Raw genomic sequence first — 16,485 nt, 5'->3', positions numbered from 1 at the left:
CTAGAACATTCTAGAAGGTTCTTATCATTCTTAATTCAATTAGGATTCTTTAGAGTTTTAATTAGATCAAATAGCATTTTTGACTGAAATTATATTATTTTATCTTCCAGTACGGTAAAATTATCAGATTTTCGAAAACGTGTTAAAAGTCGGTTTGGCGTCCAACCCCAGGCCTTGGCTCCTGGAACCAGGATTGGCGCCAGACGCCAGCCATTGGCGCCTTGCGCTAGCCACTGGTCCTGGCGCCAATGAGTCAAGCTGGCGCCAAGTTGTTTTTGCGATCTTCATACTCTGTTTTGATAAATTATCTTTTTTGGCTGATTTTCTCTATAAATATCGTATCAAAAACTCCGTTTTGATGGACGGATTATCATCTATCATTCACCACTTCTTTTATTTTTAAGTTTTAATAAATTCCGTTTTCATTCATCATCTACAATCTTCAATCGTCAACAAATTAGTTTATGAATCATTAGTCTTTCATTCATTCTTTCTAAACTTTATTCTTTAACACAAAATTCCGCATTCACAAGATCTTGAAACACCTAGCCATATTCGAAGTTGCCTTCGCCCTAGGCGTGAAAGGTTTTAATTTCTGAGGGTTTGGTCTCAAATCTCTTTTTCAATTATTTAATTTAATTGCTTTGTTTATTATTTTCCTTGAAGTTACTAACGTGTGTATTTTGTAATTAGAAAGAGGTACGAGGCATCCAAGTAAGTACTTTATTGATTAATTGATTTTATGATGTAGACATCATGTTTATATTATTATGATTCTTAGTATCATGTCTAGGGTGTTTTTAATATTAAGCGTGATTAAGAGTATGATGCTTTCTATGTTCTTTCTAACATTTATGATTATGATTGATGATGATTATTTATTATGTTGCTTGATATATATTTTATATTGTTATTGCTTGATCCCCTTTTATTGCAGGTTAAAGGGAATTGGTTTTTGCAATCACGCTTAATAAGATAATTAATAATCTTGTTAGGTTAATTGTGATTTAAATTCAAGTGATCTCCAATAATAGATTTATTTGTGCATTAAATTCAACCAACATAGATAAAACAGGTTTAGAGTTAAATCTATTGATTGCATGTTAGTCAGAAAGCGCACATGAATACGATCAGAATTAAGTAGAGGCCTATTATTAGGGCAGGTTCAATCTCTTTTAGGTTGGATTTGTACCTTCATCCCCGAACCCTATTTTGGTTCATGACCTTATGGAGTTGACGATCTCTTGGATCGTTAAGGGGTGTAACCTTCACCTCGTGAACGGTTTACAAGTTCCTTAAAAACTTGTTGGCGACTCTTTTGCTCTATCTTCTTCCCTTTTGGACGCCACCGTACTTTAGTGTATGATCACAGTGGGGTTCAAGCTAGTGGGGTTTTTAAAGGCTTGAAACTATTCCCTACAGTTTTTGGCGACTCCACTGGGGAGGATTTCTATTTTAATTCCTGAATTTGCTTCGACAATGATTTAGAATGAGTGGATGAGACTCGAAAAGTTCTAAGTATTTCATGTGCGTAATTTTGGTTAACATTATTGTCATATGCATAAAAAGGTTCTCATTGGAAAGACCATCCGTACTGAGTCAAAAACATAGGATTTTACACGTAGGAAATTTGAGAAATGTCTTTCACAACTAGGATTGAAATAACACCGCGCGAAACTGGATGATTTTATCGAGCACAAAAAGCTGCTGAGGCATGTGGGAAGTAGCGTCAGGGGCCAGAGCTTGGCGCCAAGTTTTTAGCCGTAGCGCCAGACGCCAGTATTGGCGCCAGGCGCTACAGTTAAAAGTTGGCGCCAGTCTGTGTTTGCTGGCGCCAATTTCCCCCAATACCGAGCCAGAAATATGCGTTCTAATTTCGACCGGTTTTTCTTATTGTTTGCTCGATCCTACTTCCTGATTGAATTTTTTCTCATTTTTCTGAAACCCATATGTGTTCTACATATGGACATAACCCTCTGGGAATTCATGCTCTATCTACCCGATTGAACACTCCTGGCAACAAAGGGTACATCTGAGATGTTGAATTCACCAAACCATGGAAGTGAGTTTTTTCTAAAAACTTGCGGTGTTCTATCCACACGCGTTAACCCTTCATGGTTAGGCTTCTACGCGGTGCATCTGAACAATTAACCATGGACCCTATTTGACTAAACCATATCCCGAACTTTAGAGAACTAGCGCCATGGTTAGGTTGCGAACTCATTGCATCATGTTGTGCCTACTTGACTAACTGTGCATTATTTGTTGCGCATATATATTCTATGCTCCTCCTAACCGTTTGTTTATTTGTGTTGAGATTATAATTAATGACTTAAAGAACTTTGCCTAATTAATTACTTAATTAATTAATTTGTGTCAATAAAGTTTTTTCTTCTTATAATCGGAATTGACCTAGTACGACTTTAGGCATACCCCAGTTGACTAATAATACCGAAAACAGTCCCAGACCGAGGCTCCAATATTGGTGCCAAAATCTGGGCTGTAGCGCCACTGTATGGTGTGTAGCGCCAGACATTTACTAAAAAGTCTGGCGCCAACCACCATATTGTGACGCCAGTCCTGTCGCTTGGCCGACAGTTCGGATTATTTGTCGAGTCATCACCTAATGTCTAATTATTCAGTTTCCTGTTTAATTCGGTTAATTCTGCTTAATTAAATCAATATTCGAGTTTAGGCACTAAGTCCCATGGTCTTACACAAGAGTCCAAGCATGTCACTTACACTCAATACACACACCATTACACATGTCTTGACCATGATTAAGGGAGTCTTGTGTGCGCGCGTTATTTTTCGTCATTTTTTTTAGGGGGGTAAGTTGGATATTAATCCTCCAATAAATAGTACTTAAGTTCCCTAAACACATGTACATTATTGCTCCCTAAAAATATGCATACTTTTTTCTTTTTTTTAAACAAAAGCCATAAAGTCAAACTGATTCGAGTCAAGTAATTAAAATGCAAACTGGCTTAATTTACAGCGCGTGGTCAAGAAAGGAAGGATGATTAATCAAAGATAACCTCTTCGTACAAGTCCAACTTTTTGACAAACCTATAACTCGCAAGAGGAAAGCAAGAGTTATAATGGCAACTCAGGAAGAAGTTAACGATCTCAAGAACCAACTGGCTACTGTAACTGAGACACTAAAGCTTCTCGCACTTAAGACCGAAGATCCCGCGAAGCAACAACAGATGGACATCATGCAAGAAAGCCTAAGCAAGTTGTCCAGCGACTACAAGTTTCAAGAACTCACATCCCAAGGGGTCTCGGTGGATAAGGATCTTCTTCCGCAGAAGTTCAGTGCCAACGACATCCCAAAGTTTAGGGCAATCGACAACCCCTACTTCCATCTAAGAGCATTTGAAACAATAATGAGTATCAAGGGTATCGATAAGAAAATTTTCCCTTCTTTGTTTTCGCTATCTCTCGAGACCGTTTGCCAACAATGGTTCTTTTCTCTTGAAAAAGAAAAGACCTCTACCTGGGAATCCATAGCAGATGCTTTCGTCGATAGGTACAAGTGCAACATTCAAGTCGAAACTGACCATAGAGAACTTGAAATTCTCAAGTAGAAGGAGAATGAAGGCTTCACATCTTTCTTTAACAAGTGGAGAGAAACCTCAGCTAAAATGATTGAGGTACCAAGTGAAAAAGAGTCCGTGAGATTGTTCATTAAAAATCTCCAAGAAAAATATTCAAAACATCTTAAATATCAAAATAACCTTCATAGCTTTAAGGTTGTTTATGATATTGGGATTAATATTGAAGATGACTCAGCTAAATCTAAAGCTGCCAACAATAACTCCAACAGTGGCTGGAAAGGAAAGAAGAACGACAATCCTTCTTCTTCCAAAACCGCCCACTCAAATAATGTTAGCGCCTTTAATCTAGGAGAAGTCCTTGCCATGAACAACCAAGGACAAAAGAAACTATTTAGGAGAAACTTCACTCCTATTGGCATGAGTTATGACACCGCGTTTGATCGACTAAATGCAAAAGGTCTTATAACTCCCATTGGACCATTTGGAGATCCACCAGTCGAGAAAAGGTCGCCTAATTGGAACCCCAATGCACATTGCAAGTATCATCAAGGTAGGGGCCATTCTACTGAAAGCTGTTAGAAACTTAAGGAAGCTATCCAAGACCTGATTGATAGTAATAAGCTGTCGTTGCCTCCTGCCAGTAAGAAACCGAGTATTGATAATGCACCTCTAGCTCACACATTGGTTATCTCCGATGAAGAAAGCGAAGTTGACCCCTCATCTCTCATTAAGCCTGTCAAAGTGACCGAAGAAGAAGAAGAAGAGATCCTTTTCTATGTCGAGGATAATCCTCCAGAACTAGCAAATGAGGTAGAGATACGAATACTCACACTATATCTGAGGGAGACATCACAACTGTTACATGAAACTCTCAAAATTCTGAATGAACTCCGCAAGGAATATGATCAAGAACCTAAGAGAGAATTCACACTAGTAAAAACTACTTATGAGGCAAAATACTTTCCCTTACAAGTCACCGAAAGACCCAAGAAGAGCAATAAAATTTATACTCCAATTGGGATCCCGTATGCACAAATGTTTAAAATGCTCTCCGAGAGTGGCAAGGTCAAACCTCTCGAACCAAGACCATTTGAATCATTAAAAAGAACAGATAGATATTACTGTCAATACCATCAGTCAGGAGGACACACCATAGAAAACTGCTTCAAATTCAAGGATTTGGTGCAGAAAATGATTGATAGAAAGGAATTAGTCCAAGTTCAACAAGAAGAGGATATAAATGTTAATGGAGTATGGGACAGTGATGAAGAAGATGTCTATCTAAAAGACATATTAGAACCTTCACCTTCCATATCATACACCACAGACGACATTTGGGCTGAAGAAGATGCATCAATAGATGTCCTCACAAGATCCGGGAGAATACAACCTCCTGTTTCAACACAACCCATGCCTACTGTACAACAAATTCCCATACCTATTATCTAAGACAATGACATTGTTAAACAATTCAAGAAGACAAAAGTTGAGATGAATGTATGGAAGCTTCTAGCAACATCTCGAGAACATAGGTTGGCTGTGATGAATGCCTTGGATAAAATCGGGATAGATTCTGACACCACTCCCGAGGGACTAGCTAACTTCCTCACGAGTGATCTCCCTAGTCCAATTAATCTAATCACCTTCTCTGATAAAGATTTACCCCCGGAAGGTGACAAGCACTACAAAGCGTTAAACCTCACATTAGTCTGCAAAAGAATGAATGTTCCCATGACGCTTGTAGACAATGGATCGACTATTAACATCTGTCCACTTAGGACTGCGAGGATGCTCGGTATAAAGAATGAGGATTTAACTTCGTCCACACAAGGAATAAGAGCTTACGATAGTACTCGACGTCTAGCTATTGGCAAAATAACCCTAAATGTGACGGCAGGAGCAATAGAACATGCTACTACTTTTCAAGTGGTAGACATCAAAGCCTCATTCAATCTGTTGTTAGGACGCCCTTGGCTCCATGATCTAAAGGCCGTCCCTTCATCTCTCCACCAACAAGTGAAAGCTATAGTTGGAGGAATCCCCATCACCATTGATGCTTCGCCAATGAGGATCAAGTCAATAGAGAATCCAATCATCAACGTGGAGCACGACGAAGATGATGAAGACCTATGGGGCTTTAACGAAGAAGTCTCCTTAATCCAAGAGGATGAAAGGACATAATCTTTGCCACAACCCCCATTCCAACATGATTATCAACACTATGCTGAAAAAACAAGGACACTTCCCTGGGATGACCTTAGGAAAGAAGAAGGGGATAGCAAAATCGATAGAGTCACCTGGCCTCCCTAAACTAGATACTTTCGGACTTAGTTTCGAACCGACTCGGAAAGATCTCAAGCGAGCCCAGGACAAATTGAAAGCACGTAGGGACGCTCGCATTCAAAAGAAAGCAATTCCAATGGATCAGTACCCTCTTACGCTTAATGGTCAGTTTATAAAAAAGGAGAGGACTATCCATGCTATGAATTTCCCGAACCATTTTTTGTAAATGGCATACGACAACCAGGATTCGAGATTTTCTTGGATTGCTATTTCACTGATGAAATTCCAATTCCCGTCCATAAGGAGAAAGCACCTCCATGCTTTGACTTTAACGTCATGGGATTACTGTTTGGGCGAGAAAAGAATGAGCCAGTTTATGAGGAAGACAACTCCTTACTCATTCAAACGGTCCTACAAAGCAAAAACTTCGATCCCTCGAAGCTAATTACTCCAGCTGAAGGATTACTGCAAGGGTGGCGCAAGACTATCAAGGTGATTACTCCAAGTGGGAGGAAGATATCAATCACGACAGGACAAGGGCCAATGTTTGAAGAATCGTCAGGGTCAGAGTCAGAGTCTGAGTCAGAGTCTTTCCCTTTAGAATCTTCTAAGTCTTTAGCTATAACGCCTTCCCTTCCTGTTTCTTCTCCTAGGATAGTTAGTGATCTAGTCCGCGAGAACATATCACTCTTTGATGTAATGATCTCAGAGTATAATAATATCGCTCATTCTCCTTACTTCTCGTGTTCTTCCCTAACCCAAGATGACGAACATTGCTTAGCTAACGATGAAAAAGATAAAGAATTTATTAAAGCAATGGAAACACTTGAAAAGAAAACACCAGTAATTGAAGAGACTGAAACAATTGACATCTCAAATGATTCAAATCATAAAAGAGAAGTTAAAATCGGACTAACATTGAATAAACAAGAAAGAACCAATTTAATTAACTTGCTTAAAGAATTTATCGATGTATTTTCTTGGTCATATGAAGATATGCCAGGCATTAACAGAGAAATAGCTCAACACACTATACCATTAATTCCAGGAATGAAACCTGTAAAACAAAAGCTACGTCGAATGAAACCCGACGTAGCACTTAAAATAAAAGAAGAATTTCAAAAACAAATAACTGCAGGTTTCATCAAGGTATCCAAATACCCCGAATGGGTCGCTAACGTCGTCCCAGTTCCAAAGAAAGATGGAAGGGTAAGGATGTGTGTCGACTATCGAGATCTAAATAAGGCAAGTCCAAAGGACGACTTCCCTTTGCCACACATCGATATTCTGGTAGACAACACAGCAAATCACGCGCTCCTCTCATTCACGGACGGATACGCAGGGTACAATCAGATTCTCATGGCGGAAGAAGACATGGAGAAGACAACTTTTATCACACCATGGGGCACTTACTGTTACACGGTAATGCCATTTGGGTTGAAAAACGCAGGTGCTACTTACCAACGTGCAGCAACTGCCTTGCTCCATGACATGATGCACAAAGAAGTCGAGGTATATGTAGACGACATGATTGTGAAATCAAAAGACTGTCCAGGCCATCAAGTAGCCTTAAGGAAATTTTTCAAAAGGCTAAGAAAATATAATATGAGGTTAAATCCCTCAAAATGCGCTTTTGGAGTCACCTCGGGCAAGCTCTTGGGATACGTCATAAGCTCTAGAGGAATAGAGATAGATCCAACCAAGATTAAAGCAATCATGTCAATGCCACCGCCCAAAACCGAGAAACAGATTCGAGGATTCAATGGCCGGTTACAATACATAAGTAGGTTCATATCAAAACTAACAACGATATGTGAACCAATCTTCAAAAAGCTCAAGAAGAATGTACCAGTAATATGGGATGACGAGTGTCAAAAAGCCTTTGACCGGATCAAAGCCTATCTCGCAAATCCTCCCGTATTAGCGCCAGCACTTCCCAGAATACCTCTTAGGTTATATTTGACGGTTACCAAAGAGACAATGGGAGCCATGCTAGCACAAGAGGTAGAAAACAAAGAGAATGCAATCTATTACTTAAGTAAGAAGATGCTCGAATACGAAACACGCTATACACCACTCGAGAAATTGTGCCTCGCTTTGGTGTGGGCCACAACTAAGTTGAGACATTACATGTTGGTGCATACCGTTTTCTTGGTATCTCGATTGGATCCACTCAAATACTTGTTCGAGAAATCAACGCTCAATGGACGTATTTCAAGATGGATAGTCAACTTAGCCCAGTTTGATGTACGGTTTATGCCACAAAAAGCTATTAAAGGATCCGTGGTGTCAGACTTTCTTGCAGACTTTCCAATAGAAGACTTGCCACCAATACAGGATAGTGAATTTCCAGATGAAGATTTGATGGTCACCGAAGATGATACTTGGACCTTGTATTTTGACGGAGCCTGAAACCAAAAGAGATGTGGTGTCGGAGTGCTACTAGTATCACCTAAAGAAGAACACGTCCCAATCTCAATAAAGCTTGATTTCGACGTTACCAACAATGCTGCTGAATATGAAGCATGTGTGGTAGGCCTTGAAACAGCCCTGGCATTGGGAGTAGAGAAGTTAAGGATATTCGGAGATTCCTCTCTAATCATCAATCAAATATCTAAAAGGTGGAAAGTAAGGAGTGAAAGCCTAGCTCCTTACCAAACTTATCTGGAAACTCTTACCGATCAGTTAGAGAAGGTAAAATACACATATCTACCTAGAGAAGAAAATCAATTTGCTGATGCCTTGGCAAGATTAGTCTCAATGGTTAGGATTCCCACGGATATCGAGCAAATGCCTCTAACTATCGAAAAAAGGCACAAACCGGCATATATACAGGCTATAGAAGATGACAATCCAGTCCAAGACGAAGATGAAGAACGAGAAGAAAAACCATGGTACACAGACACTCTCAACTATGTCACCAATGGAGAATACCCTCCTCATGCTAACAAAAGAGCTAAGCGAGCCTAGAGACTTTTGGCTTCTCAATATGTAATCATAGACAACGAGCTACATAAAAGGGTACCTAAAGGTCGAGCCCTCCTATGTGTAGGGAAGGTGGACGCACAAAGAATAATGAGAATGGTCCACGAAGGAATATGTGGAACTCATGTAAATGGCAAAAATGTTAGTCCAGAAAATAATGCGAGAAGGGTATTATTGGACTACCATGAATAGGGATTGCCATCAATGTGTAAAAAGATGCCCTAAGTGTCAAATTTATGCCAATTTACAGCACGTTCCTCCATCTTTTCTCTATACCTACACATCACCATGGCCATTCTCTACATGGGGAATTGACATAATTGGCAAGATCGCTCCTCCAGGGACAGGAGGCCATGAATTTATTCTAGTAGCGATTGATTACTTTACGAAGTGGGTTGAAGCACAATCATATGCTAAACTCACCGCAAAACATGTAGCACTTTTTATCGAGAGAAATATCATTTGTCGATATGGAGTCCCACATGAAATGATAAGTGACAATGGAACTCACTTTCAAGCCGAATGTGAAGAATTGCTACATAAATATGGTATCCAACATCATCATTCGTCCCCTTATAGACCTCAAGCAAACGGAGCAGTCGAGGCAGCTAATAAAAATTTAAAGACTATCATCGAGAAAATGACAGAAAATTACAAGGATTGGCCTGACAAGCTTCACTTTGCATTGTGGGGTTATCGTACGTCAATCCGTACGTCAACAGAAAATACACCATTTTCTTTGGTATATGGAATGGATGTCGTACAACCTGTCGAACTAGAAATACCATCTCTACGTATTGCGCTAGAAAGTAAACTCGATGAAGTCGAATGGACTAGGGCACGATATGAAGAATTGATCCTACTCGACGAAAAACGACTAGAAGCTGTACATCACACTCAGTGTTATCAAACTCGTATGGCTAGACATTTTAATAAGAATGTCAAGACAAGAAATATCAAAATAGGAGATTTGGTATTAAAGGCACTAAGGAAAAATGTTTTAGATCCAAGGGGAAAGTTTAGACCTAATTGGTCTGGCCCCTACATTGTCAAAACAATCCTGTCAGGTGGTGCAGCAAAATTAACTGACATGGATGGCAATGAATTCTCAAACATGACCAATCTTGACCAACTTAAAAAATACTACCCATAATTACTTGAGTAGGACACTCAAGAGAGCTACGTTCGGCCTGATTCCTTAGGAAAGGATACGTAGGCAACCCATTACGGGTGCGGCCACTTTATTTTTCGACATCTCCGCATTCCAGAATCAACAAAAAGTCAACAAAAGTCGGAAAAGCAACTGGCGTCGCAGAACAGAGCCTGGCGCCAGCAAAAGGCCATTAGCGCCAGACGACAGTATTGGCGCCTGGCGCCAGACCTCAATATCTGGCGCCAATTCGCAATTATTGACGCCAATTCAGTAATAAAATCTGGGCGAATTTCGGCATTTTTCGGAAAATTTTCGACTTCCGTACTCGAAGAATTTCTGGAAAATCAATTTTTTCGGTTTTTCATTGCTTTAATAAAACAAATTTAAAGTAACAATTTAATTGAAAGCTGAAATTTCATTAATAAAATAAAATTGCATTGTTAATGGAATTTAAATAAAGCTGAAATAAATTAACTTTAAATAAAAACTAAGAATCTAATAAATCGAAAGCTAAGCAATGTTCTAATCTTTCTTCTCCTTCTTTGCTCTTTTCCAATTCTTTTCTGCCACCTCCTCTTCATCCATTACTTTAGCTAGTAGGCATCCTTTAGAGGACCTACATTCAATCTTAGAATAGATTGTTTCGCCTTCAGCTAGCACCCCATGCTTCTTTTCCACCCAAGCCTTCTTGTCTATAACTTTCCTTTTCCCCTTGTCTTTAGTAGTAATTCTTCTTCTTAGGTATTATAGGTGTCTTGAACCCAATTCTTGCACCTAAGCGTTCCTTGGCCGGTGTCACCCTGTCACCTAGACGATTCTTCACATCGGTCCTACCCTGATCAATTGAAGACTTCTTCAGCAACCACTTCTTTACATCATTAGGCAAAGAAGGGGGAACCTTTTGGGTAATCACTTCCCATAAAGGTCTAGCGCTCCAGTACGTGTCAAATTTATCTACTTCTTGAGATACGGGATACTCATAGGGAGGATGAAGATCCCCGGAAGGAATATTTTGAAGCAAGCCATATTGTCTCTTTACTCTGCAGGGATAATAATATGTCATGAGAGACAAGCTTGGAAGACGGCAGAAAGGTTTGCTTTTTAACACCAACCATCCTTTTTATTTCCACCATGGGATGACCCACTTGATAGCAAAGTCACGTGATTCAAAGACTTTCTTCCACCCATGGCGCCCAATTTTAGGGATGCGCTTCTTTCTTCTTACAAAGCAAGTGGGCGTATAACTTTCAATGTCGTCTGGAAGGCTAATTAATCCTAGCCTTTCCATTAGCCACATCTGAAAAAAAAAAAAAATCAATGCAAATAAATCAATATTACAATACAAAAATATATTTTTTAATTTCTGCAATTAAAAATATTATTTTTCTACCTGTAATAAAATTAGAGAACCGCGAAGAGGTGCTTTTGGGTCCCTTTTCAACTCATCTAGACTAATCATAGTCTCTCCAACTATTAAAGGCATCGAATTTCTCCCTAATTCAATTTGTTCTAGCACAGTGGTTATAATTGATCGACCCTCATTAATTTTACCACTACTAAGACAATATTGATTAAGCATGCAGAATAAGAACGCCCTTCTTCTATATATGTGAAGAGATTCAGAAAGCGGTTTATCAAAATAATAGCGTGCGAATTCTTTTAAGTTCACCACGTTGCCATTCACTATCCTTGATAAATCCCTTTCCTTCAAATTAAAGAAGCGCTCAAAATCCTTATAGTAATATGCATCTACTTTAGGGATCACTACCAGGTCTATTGCAGGGAAGCCTAAAATAGCACCAAATTCCTCTGGCAAAGGGCTAATTTCGTCATACCCTATTCTAAAACAATGTGTGTCAATGTTCCAATATTCTAAAGCGGTATGAATGAAGTCTATGTCTAGATCTACCCCTTTTAATGCCATATATTCCCCCCAAGTGAAATAAATCCAATTCTTTTCTTTCTCTAGCATTGAGAGATCGACACCATTCATGAGAATATTGGGTGAAGGTTTTAGTGGCTAAAGACATGGTTATTATTTTTCCTAAAGAGAAGAATAATTTTTTCGCTGGAATTATGTGAATAATCGACTGAGCATGGGGCTATTTATGCACAAATTGTGAGGAATTTCAACCTGACTGGAATACGTAGTCAGCGTCAATTGGCGTCACAACACCCGAAATTGGCGTCACACAACATCTCTTGGCGCCACACGCTAGCAATAGCGCCTGCGCCCGCCACATGCTGGCGCCAGCTGGCGCCAAGTCAGCAGGACAGCCGCGCGTGCTCAGTTTGCGTTTTGATATTAAATTGGAGTCGGTTAATGACTTTATGGCCCCGTTTTAATTTCTTCTAAATATCTTTCTATCCTTTTCTTAATTAATTAAATATAGCAATTATGTTTAGTTAATTTTTTTATTCTTTTTTTGGATTTTATATTAAAAATTCAAAAATCAGCCTTTCTCTCCGTTTTATTTTCCCTTTTTATTTTTTCCTTTTGGGGAGAGAGTCGGATAATACCCTCCATCAATAATAAAAATAAATGACGGAATTTTTTGACGCAAAATTGTTATCACATTTGCACACACTAACATACACTAACATAATAATAATACATAATAATAGATTTACAGAACAGAGTGTCTAAATAACAAGTCAAAGGCAAAGTTCTATAAAAAGTCAAAATAAAATGCATATACAGAAATAAACTACGGCGCTGGAGGACGTTAGACCCATCATGCCATAAAACTGCGCAGTCCGAGGAGTCACCTCTCCACCAGCTCCAGCCTCAGCACCAATTCCAGTCTCCGTAGGAGGAGGGAAACTCAAAACAGGACCGCTCCAGCCAAGGCCAACCTGAGGCTGAGACCGCGGAGGCTGCTGCGATGACGAGCCAACCTCGTACATCCCACCACCTCTGAAAGCCGAGGTAGCCTCTCCTAATGGTGCAGCCGGAACCTCCTCAGAAGAAGACCCTGAGCCCTCAGCAACGTCGGCTCGAGCAGCCTCAGAACGGCCACCTCTAACTCCTGACGAAGTGCGACAACGTCTCGAGCTAGACCTCGCTAGCTCTCTTCGCCCCTCAGGCCTCGTACGGGTGTGAGAAGCAATCGGCTGACCCTGCAAAAAGAAATAAATCAGAAACAAGGTGAAAACTGAAGCATAGTGTAGAAACAATAAGTAAAGAAAAGTTACCTCTCGGACATCGTCGTCTCGACGACAGGTAGCTGTGTTCCTCATCCGGACGAGTTGGCTCCGGAAGGCATCTATGCATCGTGCCATAGCCAAAACCACCTCGCGTGAGAACTGTCCAAGGAAGTTAAGTCAGTAAAAATGCATGATAATTGAATACAAGATTCTGAATTAGAGCTACACTCACCCTGGTCTGGTGACGAGGAATCGACCGCTCCACGAAGCGCTCGCCCTCAGGAGCCGGAGAAATCATCTCCTCGATCGGCCCGTACATCCCCTGGTAGTGGATGGACATACGGGGTGGCACAAACTCAGTGGGACCATCCTGATAAAACAGAAAGAAATCAGTAAGGTGTTACTTGGGGGCTACTCAGTGAAAAACAAAAAGCCAAGAATCTTACCCTCATATCCTCGGCAGGCACGGGGGCTGGAGCTAACAAAGGAAGTAGCTCCTCGGCATAACTCCGCCCAAGGATCACATGGGACCGCCAAAGAGAACCAGGCTCCTCAGCCATGGTCGACAACTCTCTCTCGTCGAACATGTGGCGTGGTGGAGGAGCAGGAACGACAAAGACATCGGAAGAGTGCTGTCTAGCAACTCTCTCTCCTAAATACGCAACTGCTCCGTAGGTCCCTAGAAAGTAACGGCGCTCAGCAGAGTATTGTGCAGCTAATCCAGGGACTGTCCAACCACCCCATGGCCGGTATACTACCTCAGGTCCCTATAAAAATACCAATCGGGTAAGAACATGTGTAAGACATCGCAGAAGAGCAAGATAAGCACCAAAAATCATACCGAGATGATCCGACTCCGGACACGTGCAGTAGACAGGTCCACATGGTGGCCGCCCCAAGAGGCACTCACCGGATACCCCCTCGGCGATGGTCTCGCCGGCGCAATGGAAGGAAAGTATTCATAGAACCAGATCTACAAAAGGCTAAAACATGAGTAAATGCTAATTAAACATATAGGGCTAAATTTTATAGGGAATAATGTTTACCTCTACAACTTTCCAGAAAGCGGACAAAGCGACATTCGTCCTAAGAGACCAGTGGCGACACGAGTCCCTCAATGCGCGAACGAAGTTAGTATAGGCCAAGTTGGCCCAGTCATAAGTCCCGATCCGCCGGATCGCGAACAGTAGGGAGATAGTAAAGCAATGCCCTACTACCCCTATCAGGGGAGAATGTCCCTGACAATAACATCAGCACAAAGATGCGCACCCGCTGCTCTCGGGTGGTCGCATCGTCATCAAGAGCCGCTGCCAGCGTCGAGCGGTGAATCCCTCTAGCACTAAACTGAGTCGTCTCGACCTCAGCTCGAGCCCGAACAGCAATCGGCCCCAGTAATTCCTCAACCTCTGGAGAAAAGACGTCGATACCGCCGTCGAATGGCAGCGGCACAGAAGAGAACTCCAGTCCTGTGATGAGACTGAAGTCTGTAGGAGTGACCATCATCTCACCCTATAGAAAATGAAATGTGTTGGTGGTGTCCCAAAAGAACTCCACCAGAGCGCGTACTACGTGGTGACCCCCGCTGGAGGCGACCATAGCCTCGGAGGTCTCAAACAGGGCAACCAATCCGCAAGACTCCCATAGGAGTCTCGTCTCTCGATCTCTGGCGATATGCATCCTATACAAATCGCCGAGACCATCGCAGCCAGAGCCGTGATATCGTGTCCTTCCCGGCTCGGTTCCCCGTCTCACCCTCTCAAAAATGTGGTGGACAGGGGCAAAGAACAAGGTCTGCTCATCCCACTCTGGGAGCTGACCAAGCGAAGTGGACGGTGTAGTGTCGTCCTCCACGGGCTCATGCTCCCGTCTAGTGTTTCGGGACCGTGAACCGGAGCCTCGTTGTCTAGCCATGCTACATTGTGCAGAATCATCATAAATGAAGGTTCTATAGTATCTAAAGATTTTCCTAGCCGCATGATACTATGTTCGCAAAAACATAGTACGTGGTACTAAAACAGAGCACAAATTCGAATTGAGCATGATAAGCATTTTTCAAGCAATCAAACAATTTCTTGCAACACTATAGTGATTATTGTGACAAATTGAACAAGAATTGCTAGCAAAAACATCAAGAACGAGCAACATTGTTTCTCACGACCTTAGGAGGTCCAACAATGGCGAATTTCTCATTTCTTCGCCAAATTGAGTCAAACAAGTCTCAAATTACTCCCAAGGCAATATGCAAACATAAACAAGCAATTTCATGGCATAAAGTTTGATAAACAAAGCAAATTGAGCATTATAAGTTTTGAATTTTCATCAAATTCGTGAATGAATATGCCAATAATTCATAAAAACCTATGTGAGTTGGAAGGAAACTTACATAGATCGGGAATATGGATGAAAAGAGCTTTGATTTGCAACAAATTTGAGCGAATTCGGTTGAGAAACGAATGAGCAACGATCAATTGAAGTTCCGACTTCTTTCGAGCAACGTTCGCAACAAACCAGAGCACGAAATGAACTGAAAACGGGAATTTAAAGTGATTCCCGTGCTGGCGCCAGTCCCTAGGCATTGGAGTCACATTATGTGATTGGCGCCAGACGCCAATTTCAGCGCATGGCGCTAATGCGATAAAGCTGGCGCTGATCGATTTTCAGCGACGCCAAAGCAGCCAGCCACCTTCTAGGGTTGTGCTAGCCTTCTGCAATATATTTTGGGTTCCTTATTACGCCAGTTAGCCCCTCTGAGCAATTTGACATGATTAGGTAGTCGCTTTGATTACATGAAGTGATCGACCTGATGAAAAGATCGTCTCACTAAGCTTAAAGCGCCTAAGCATTGGCTCATTAGCAAAAGGCACCGACATACAGGTTCATTAGCAAAAGGCACCGACATACAGGTTCATTAGCAAAAGGCACCGACATACAGGTTCATTAGCAAAAGGGCACCGACATATAGGTTCAAGAGCAAATAACGCCGACGTACAGGCATAGCAAACAAGCAAAGTTCAGGAGAACTTTTAAAGATCGACGGGCGTGGGTCTTCGGTATTTTCCTTTGGGAGATTATCGCATCAAATGAGGATGACTTCAAGAGAAGATGTCTTCGACATCATTCCCTAGCTTGTGGAAAGTTGTCACAAACAACTGAAGGTAATTTCGGGCAAAATTGTCTTCAATCATAATTCTTGAGGCATGGAACGTGATCATAATGCGGATGAGAATTAATTCAAGAGAAATAATTTTCAATGATATTCCCTTGGACGTGGGATGTTATCACAGCGGAGAGGATCGTTTCAGGCAAAGAAATCTTCTAATTTGGAAGCAGTTACAAGGCGTAGCAGTTTTCAAGCGG

This window comes from Chenopodium quinoa, unplaced genomic scaffold (assembly GCF_001683475.1).
Source record: "Chenopodium quinoa cultivar QQ74 unplaced genomic scaffold, ASM168347v1, whole genome shotgun sequence".
Lineage (NCBI taxonomy): Eukaryota > Viridiplantae > Streptophyta > Magnoliopsida > Caryophyllales > Amaranthaceae > Chenopodium > Chenopodium quinoa.
This window is presented reverse-complemented; position numbering follows the sequence as displayed.